Source organism: Fopius arisanus, unplaced genomic scaffold (assembly GCF_000806365.1).
Source record: "Fopius arisanus strain USDA-PBARC FA_bdor unplaced genomic scaffold, ASM80636v1 scaffold00117, whole genome shotgun sequence".
NCBI classification, from domain to species: Eukaryota; Metazoa; Arthropoda; class Insecta; order Hymenoptera; family Braconidae; genus Fopius; species Fopius arisanus.
Genome location: NW_011887856.1, coordinates 93,231 through 101,203, shown reverse-complemented (window position 1 = coordinate 101,203; position 7,973 = coordinate 93,231). Strand labels below are relative to the sequence as shown.

The 7,973-nt window shown below is 44.5% G+C and overlaps 1 long non-coding RNA gene across 1 annotated transcript; it reads right to left on the bottom strand.

Moving 5' to 3' along the window:
* Positions 1-1,500: 1,500 nt before the first annotated feature.
* LOC105271656 (uncharacterized) lies at positions 1,501-2,785 on the bottom strand. The gene is made up of 4 exons (XR_892665.1): positions 2,704-2,785; positions 2,348-2,624; positions 2,095-2,265; positions 1,501-1,713 (listed from the first exon to the last, which is right to left on the bottom strand). It is a non-coding gene; the product is annotated as an uncharacterized lncRNA (long non-coding RNA).
* Positions 2,786-7,973: the final 5,188 nt, after the last annotated feature.

Below are 7,973 nucleotides of genomic sequence, written 5' to 3'. Positions count from 1 at the left end.
GTTACGCACGCGCCCAATATCCCACCCAATACTCATTCCCCCTCCTAAAAAAAATGCATGGGCACTCATCAGTGCACCATGTTCCCCCACCCTCATACAATTATTAATTCGTGTATGAATTAACATACACCAATTAGTAATTGTCATGAAAAGGCGTTGTCCGGTTCAGTTCAGTTAGTTTCGCCTGGAAGCCTAGCAGTCAGTTCAGTTCAGTTCAGACCAGGCATACCCAAATTCATTCACATAATAGTATTTTTCACGCCTAGGACGGAAAAAGGGAATCTGAAGAATGCGACTTTATAGTACGAGTCGGAGACGAGGATTATAACGCGCATGAGTCAGAATCACTTTTTTCGCCGTGACTATGATGCTATTTTATGTCATTGTGGCCGAAAACGCTTTTTTATCCGAGCGAAGCGAGGTTAGAAACGCGTTTTAGCAGCCGCAATGACATAAAGGATAATTATCACACTAAAGAGGAGCATTCATACAAGGAGACAGCTATACTCCGTGTATACAAGGATTAAGAACATTCACATGAGGATTATTCATACGAGGAATTAAACATTCACACCAAAAGACAACATTCATATCAGGACGAAGGACACCCTAAAGGAAGGAAAATAGCCGAGCAGGACAACAGGAAGATCATCAACCGAAGATAGGGGTTCGTTGAATTTATTAACATTTAAGTGAAAGTGCGCGATTTATGTAATTTCTAATTGATTAAAAAAAAAATCGTTAATAACGCGGATTATTAAATTTGAATTTTTTTTTGCGAATTATTTCTAATGGAAATTGAATTTTTAATTAATTAATGTATCGAAATCTTGCGATTGATATAATTAAAAAAATTTTTTTTATTAGTAGATTTTTCCAAATCTTCTGAATTGTTTAATTAAATTAAAGAATTTTTATAGCACGAATTATTTCTAATTAAAATTGAATTTTACTTAGTTGATTTTTCCAAATCTTGCGCTTTATCCAATCAATCAATCTTCTAAATTATTAATTTGAATTGAAAAATTTTAATAACAAAAATTATTCCGAGTAATTTTGAGAATTGAATCGACTGACTTATTCAATTTTTGCAATTAATCAATCCCCATGTAGGGTGATACAATCGGACTGATAATCGGCCCACTATCGGTGCCGACATTGCCGATAATCATCAGCGATCATTCACCCATCTTCGGCCCTATATCGGCTCGTTACAATAGACGCTAAACGCCGATAAACGCTACCAATATAGAACCGATAATCGGCCGTATACTCACTCTTGAGTGGCCCGATATTCGGCCGCATCTTTAATTTTAAGTAAACCGATAGTCGGCCTTCTATACATTTTCGAGGGGGCCGATGATGGTCGCAAGTAATAAAAGGTTCTATGTGAAGAAAATTCAGTTTTAAAATTTTTTTATTGATAAAGTATGAACGGACCAGGAATTAGTACATCCATTGTGATGTAAATTTTTTGAGAAGATATTAAGAACTCTGAATTTAAGAATCTCTATATTAATATTGAGATTTATTTTTTCTTGTTTGTTGCTGTTAGTTACGGATTGTTATTATTGTTGATTGTTGATTGCGATTGTATTTCCCCAACTTTGACACGTTGTTTTCGTCCTCTTTCACGATTTTGCCATTTAGCTAGCCAAACTCCCACGTGGGAAATTAATTTGGGACATGTTCCCCATCGGTTTATCATTGCAGCTGGAACAAAACAAAAACAATAAAAAAATGAGTTTCAATTGAAAATTAAGTGAGAGTTAAAGGAACATTCGGAAAAAATGTTCATTCCTGTTTAAAAACAGTTTTATGATCTTTTTCAAATGCAAATTTTTCGAATTTCGCCTTTATTTATGAAAAAAAAATTTTTTTTAGGAACGTTTCATTTTAAAATTACTACTCCTTGTTTGGGAATAAGCCTCATTTGTTCTCTGTATCATTTTTATTTTCTTAAAAAAAATTCTGAAGACTATGTAACTATGTATCATTGTTTTCCATATAGTAGTAGGAAACTAAGTCGTCCGTCAAGTCGAAAGCAATGCCTCAGAAATTTTCCGAATACTATGAATAACAAGAAATAGCTACCTTCAAAGCAAGCATATATAGCTTAGAACAACACTTGACTGCAAAAGCCTTCTTCATCCCTTGGCCGGAATAATGTGATTGCACGTTCTTGTCAAGTATAGAGGGATGAACTTTAATAATACATTCTTTGGTGGTAGTATAGTTTACACTCAAATATTCCATAAGCTGCGTCTTTGAAATGAGAACAGATAATTTAAATTACAACCAATCCGAATAAAAATAATATCAATAGTAAGAACTAACAATATCGTACCAAAGCCTTCTTCTTGTCCTCAATAAGATGAAGTTCCGCTTCAAAAGCCAGAAAGCCCTCTAGTGTAGTTAGTGGGGAAGTAGTACCAAGTGTTTCTTGAATTTTCTTCTAATCATATTGTATATTTTCACTCTTTAAAGTTGTGATATTGAGACTAAGAGCTTTAAGTTTATGTTCAAATCTCATAGAGAATGCTGCGTTTCATAGACTCGATTTGTGTTCGTATTTGAATTGAATTGTTTATCCATATACTCAATGTCCATGCATTCCTTCGGAACTTGAGAGAAAAAATAATATTAGAACTATTCACCTACTGAAATATTTCGGTTAATGGAGGAAAAAAATCGATAAATTACCTTGTTTTTTCTTTGAACACTTTGGAGTTTCGGAGACAGATCTTCTCACGGATTCTTCCGAATCAATGCTCATGTTCGAAACTGTGAAATAAATATTATGATAAATATTATTATTCAGTTAACTTTAAAATTTTTCCATTGAATTTTGTTACAACTAATCAGATTTCAAATTAAATATGTATACACTTTCCTAAAAAAAATATTTCATCAATATTAATTTGTGTCATCGGAAGTACTAGTTACACGAACTCTCTTGTACTTTCGTTTAGGTGTCGAGGATAGAAAAGACAAGGTAACTTCTTTTGGTTTGGCTCCTCCTTGAACTCTTGGAGACTCAACAGTTGCTTTGGCAGTTACTTTCGTCACAACCTTCTCACGTATCGAAATTGTATTTCTCAGAACTTCATCAACTTTGTCTTTAGCTAGAACTGGTGGTTTTTTAGTTCTCATCATTTCTCTAGCACAATCGATCTCCCTGCATGCACGATCAGCACGTCACGTTAGCTTGCTCAAGCGTATCCATCAAGCATTAACCAAAAATGGAAATAAAAGTTAATATAAACTGTTGTAACGATGTTTTCCCCGGAGTGTTCCGTAAGTCCGGGGAATTGGTTACCTTCGCCGGTTCCATAGCATCCGCGAATTTACCAGGAGGGCGCCAGTTATTTTAAGGGGGTAAAATAGCAAACCAGAGAGCCGCCTAGTTGTTAAGGATAGAATTAGGAAATACCATTTATGCCGCCTAGTTGTTGAGGACACAATTAGGAAAGACCGAATTTACCGGTGGAGGTGGGGGTTAGCACCTCCCCAGAGATAACCGATAACAGATACGGACGAGAGCACAGAACGGGGGGTTTGCCCGTTCTCGCGACAGGACAGACAAGAAGTTCCGCCTACTTGTTAAGGACACAATTAGGAAAGACCGAGAAGTTTCCGCCTAGTTGTTAAGGACACAATTAGGAAAGACCGATAAGTTAAAATTAGGTGCGTGACCAGAGATCGTCACTGTCCCTTTCCCAGGGCGCAGTGAGGACCTCTGGAGACTTCCCGCGAAATACCAAAATTGCGGATGTAAAGTTAGAACACGTGTGGGAGCACCGGGTCGCTCAGTATGCTAGGTTATGGAGAGAGGGTCGGAATTCTTTTTAGTATGGTCGGTCCCCGATAGCGTCGGAAGGTTGGTAAGGTAGGGTGGTCGATAGCAGGTCAGGTCGATAGAGGCGAGAGCGATCGGTAATTAGATAGCGGTAGAACGCCGATAGCTGCCGATATGCGCTAGCATCGCGAGAGCTCTAGATATAGGTATACCTTCTATTATATTCCGTTAGCTCAGCCTCATGGTTGTAAAAGAGATAGCGATAGGTAAAGCGATATGGCGGGCTATATAGCCACACTAATCATCGAGAGCTACGGGCTGTCAGAGCCCGGGGCCGAGTGGCCCGTGAGAGTGCCGGAGCAACTCTGACGTGTGGAGTGGAGAGTGCTCCCTAGTAGCTCTGCTCCCCACTCCCGACTCGCGCGGTTGGAGTGCGTGGGGGATCACCCGTGGTACTTATCACCACCGCGAGGATATCCCTGCCGGTAACGTTTCCTGGAGCGCGCCGAATTCAAATGTCCCCAACCAGGCCGTCCAGTTAACCCCTTATCTGGACCCCTGGCCATTTGAATGCCCGCCCCGTCTAACGTGAAACAGTTCTCTGGAGTGGAGAACCCACTGTTCCGACAGAGGAGTCTCATTGGAAGCTGAGGTTCAGTACTATAACCTCAACTTCTCACGCGTGGGGATTTGGCGGACCCAATCGGTACATCAGAGAGCGTAATTTTTTCCAATAAATATTTTAAATTATTATTAACGCGAAAAATCGCGTTACAGTCCTTTCCCCGTGGGGGAGAAAAGGTTTTGCTTGCAAAAGCTTTTCATAAACGATAGCGTTTCTAGAGAGCGGTCTTCGTGTCGGTAGCTACGGTTTCTGATATGAAGGTTTTCAGGTCATTGATAGACGCTTTTCCCCTACTCTTTCCGTAGAAATCGGCCAACTCGTATACTGTCTTCGATAGCTTTTGGACTATTACGAGGGGCACCGAGAACGGTTTACACAAGCCTGCGGAGCGATGCCTCGCAGCATTGGAGAGTTCGTGACTCCGGCAGAGGACGAGATCGTTTATTTCGAATTCTCGTTTCCTATGTCTCAGGTTGTAGGAATGAGACTGGCGGAGATGCGCCTCGTCCAATGCGTGGCGGAATACGTTTTGAAGGGTCTTCAACCTCTTCATGCGATCCAACCACGGCTCTTCGGGGGCTGCGGTAGCTTCCATGGGGCCCTCCACCTGTCGCCGGAAACTAATGGCGGGTTCGGGTTCTCTCCCCAGATTTGCGAATGCAGGCGTCGCCTGTAGAGAGCTGTGATACGCCGTGTTATAGGCGAACCGGAACTCGAGGAGGTGTTGGTCCCATTCTTGGTGATCGTTCTCCACGAACGCTCGTAACATTGTCTTCAGGACTCGATTCACTCGTTCGGTCGGGTTGGCCTGAGGATGGTACGGCGGAGTTGTCTGCTGGACCATTCCCGTTACATCGAGTAACTTCTGAATGTCCTTGTTGACAAACTCGGTTCCATTACCCGTTATCAAGACCTTGGGCGTGCCCCATCTATGCACCACGAGGTCCTCGATAGCCTCTCTAATTAATTTTCCAGTGGCACGGTGTAAGGCACGTATTTCTATCCACTTGGTATCGAGATCCTGTATTACGAGAACGTATGAACATCCGGCTTTACTGTGGGTTAGGGGGCCGATAATGTCGGCGGCAATCACCTCCCATGGATGTTCGATGACTCGCCGGCCCATGTAACCAGGCGTGGCCTGTTGGCAGGGCTTGCAGCGTTGGCATTCCAGGCACTGACTGCAGAAGGTTATTACATGCTTTACCATGTTCGACTAGTAGTATTTGATGGCTAAACGCTGGTAGGACTTATCTGCGCCTAGATGTCCAGCTTGCGGTAGCGAATGGTGTTCCTCCATCACTTGGCGTCTCAGCTCTCGGGGGAGTACCAGTTTCCAGGCATTTAAGTCCTCAAACTGGAGTGAGGCCAGACTTGAGGGGCGGTGGAAATAGAGGCGACCATCGATAACTTTCCATTCCGAGAACTTTTTCGGGACTCTTCCCACGTCTTCTAGGCGTTTTATATACCACTGATGCGAAGTGGTAAAACACAGGGTGAGTCTGTCTCCGAGGATTCCCTCGGAGGGGTCTGACTCCGGTAGCGGGTCTTCATTTTCCGGTGCTCTAGAGAGAGCGTCCGGGACGTGGTGGAGTGCGCCTTTTCGGTGTATGATTTTAAAGTCATACTCCGACATATCGAGAGCCCATCTAGCTAGTCGTCTGCTAGGGTTCTTCAAGTTGTGAAGCCATCGGAGACTGCTGTGGTCGGTAACTACGGTAAACGAGTATCCTTCGAGATAGCAGCGCAACTTTTTCATGGCCCAGTGGATGGCAAGGCATTCCTGTTCCGTGACGGTATATTTTCGCTCAGGATTCGATAGCCCACGACTGGCGTAAGCGATTACCCTTTCCCCGTCGTTTATGACTTGGGTTAATACAGCTCCTACGCCGACGCTACTGGCGTCCGTTTGTAGCACAAAGGGGGCTGTGAAATCCGGGCAAGCCAAAGTCGGTGCGGTGGTAAGTCGTTCTTTGAAGACCGATAGCGCGGCTTCTTGTTCTGCTGCCCATATCCACTGTTGACTCTTTCGAGTTAATTTCGTTAGCGGTTCGGCAATGGTGGCAAAATCGGGCATGAAGCGTCGATACCATGAGGCCATACCCAAGAATCGGCGAAGCTGCCGTAAGGTTCTAGGTGCTGGGAACTCGATAACTGGTCTAATCTTTTCGGGGTCAATCTGCAGGCCGGAGCCGTTGACGACAAAACCCAGGTAGCGGACCTCCGAACGGCAAAACTCGCTCTTCTCTCGATTTATCTTGAGGCCGGCGGAGCGGAGGACGTCGAGAACTTGCCCTACCCATTCCAAGTGTTCCTGGAAGGTCTTAGAGATGATAACAATATCATCCAGGTAGACGAAAACGTGAGGGTACATCTTTGGGCCGATAACTTGATCTAGGGCCCTCTGGAAGGCGGCCGGGGCGTTGGTTAGCCCGAACGGCATTCTCTTAAAATGGAAGAGTCCACGGCCCGGGACTGTGAATGCCGTCACTTCCTTGGACTCCTCGGCCATGGGTATTTGCCAATACGCCTGACTAAGGTCCAAAGTCGTGATATAGTGGGCTTGTCGCAGCTCATCCAGAATACAGGTCATGTTGGGGATCGGATGGGCGTCCTTTTTCGTGACCTGGTTAACCTTTCGAAAGTCAATACAGAAGCGGTAGGTCCCATTTGGCTTCTTTACCATGACAACCGGGCTAGACCACTCGCTGGCAGATGGCTCGATGATGCCATTCGCGAGCATGTCGTCGATAGCGGCCTACATGGCTTTCCTTAGAGCGGGGTTTTCGTAGTATGCCTTCTGACGGATAGGCGGACTGTTACCCGTGTCTAAGTGCAAGGCCGGTAGCTTGGACAAGAGTGGATTCTCCGATGTCGGAAGTAGTCGAGATTCCAAGAATTCCTGCAGGACCTTGACCTCTTTACCCTCTGCTACTCGCAAGCCATAGCAGCGTAATATCTGCAGGCTTAGGGGAGTTCCACGAGTAAACCTGTGTCCCGATAGCGGTTCTTCTCGAAAATACCATTCATCTCCGTAGAAGTCGATAACGATTCGTGCGGTACGGAGGAAATCGGTCCTATGGACCATTTTGGTCGATAGCGATTCTAGAATATAGTGTTGAAATTCAATTTTCCTCCCTTCTAGCATAGTCGATAGCTTTAGAGCCGTCCTCACCTCTTCGGTTGATCCGTTGCCTAGAATTACTCGCCTCGGACTAACTGTCTGGGCTTTTCTTCCGCGGAGTCTCAGCTCCTCCGCTGTTTTGGCGTCGACAAAGGATCGGGTGGCGCCGGTGTCGACGAGGGCTGACACTGTCAGGTCGTCCACGTTTATCGTGAGTTCGAAGCTGATGCTTCCCTCAGGGTTGGCAGCGTTTAAGACCACGTTCTCCCTAGGCGTTTCTTCTTCGTTATTCGTCATTGAGGTGGTGTCTCGGTAGCCGTCTATATTCCGGTAACTGTTTTCTAGCGGTAGCTGGTCCAACAGACAGCCATCGGGCTCTAGCACAGTATCTGTGCTCTTCTTTCCCCGTGGGGGGCGAAGGAAGG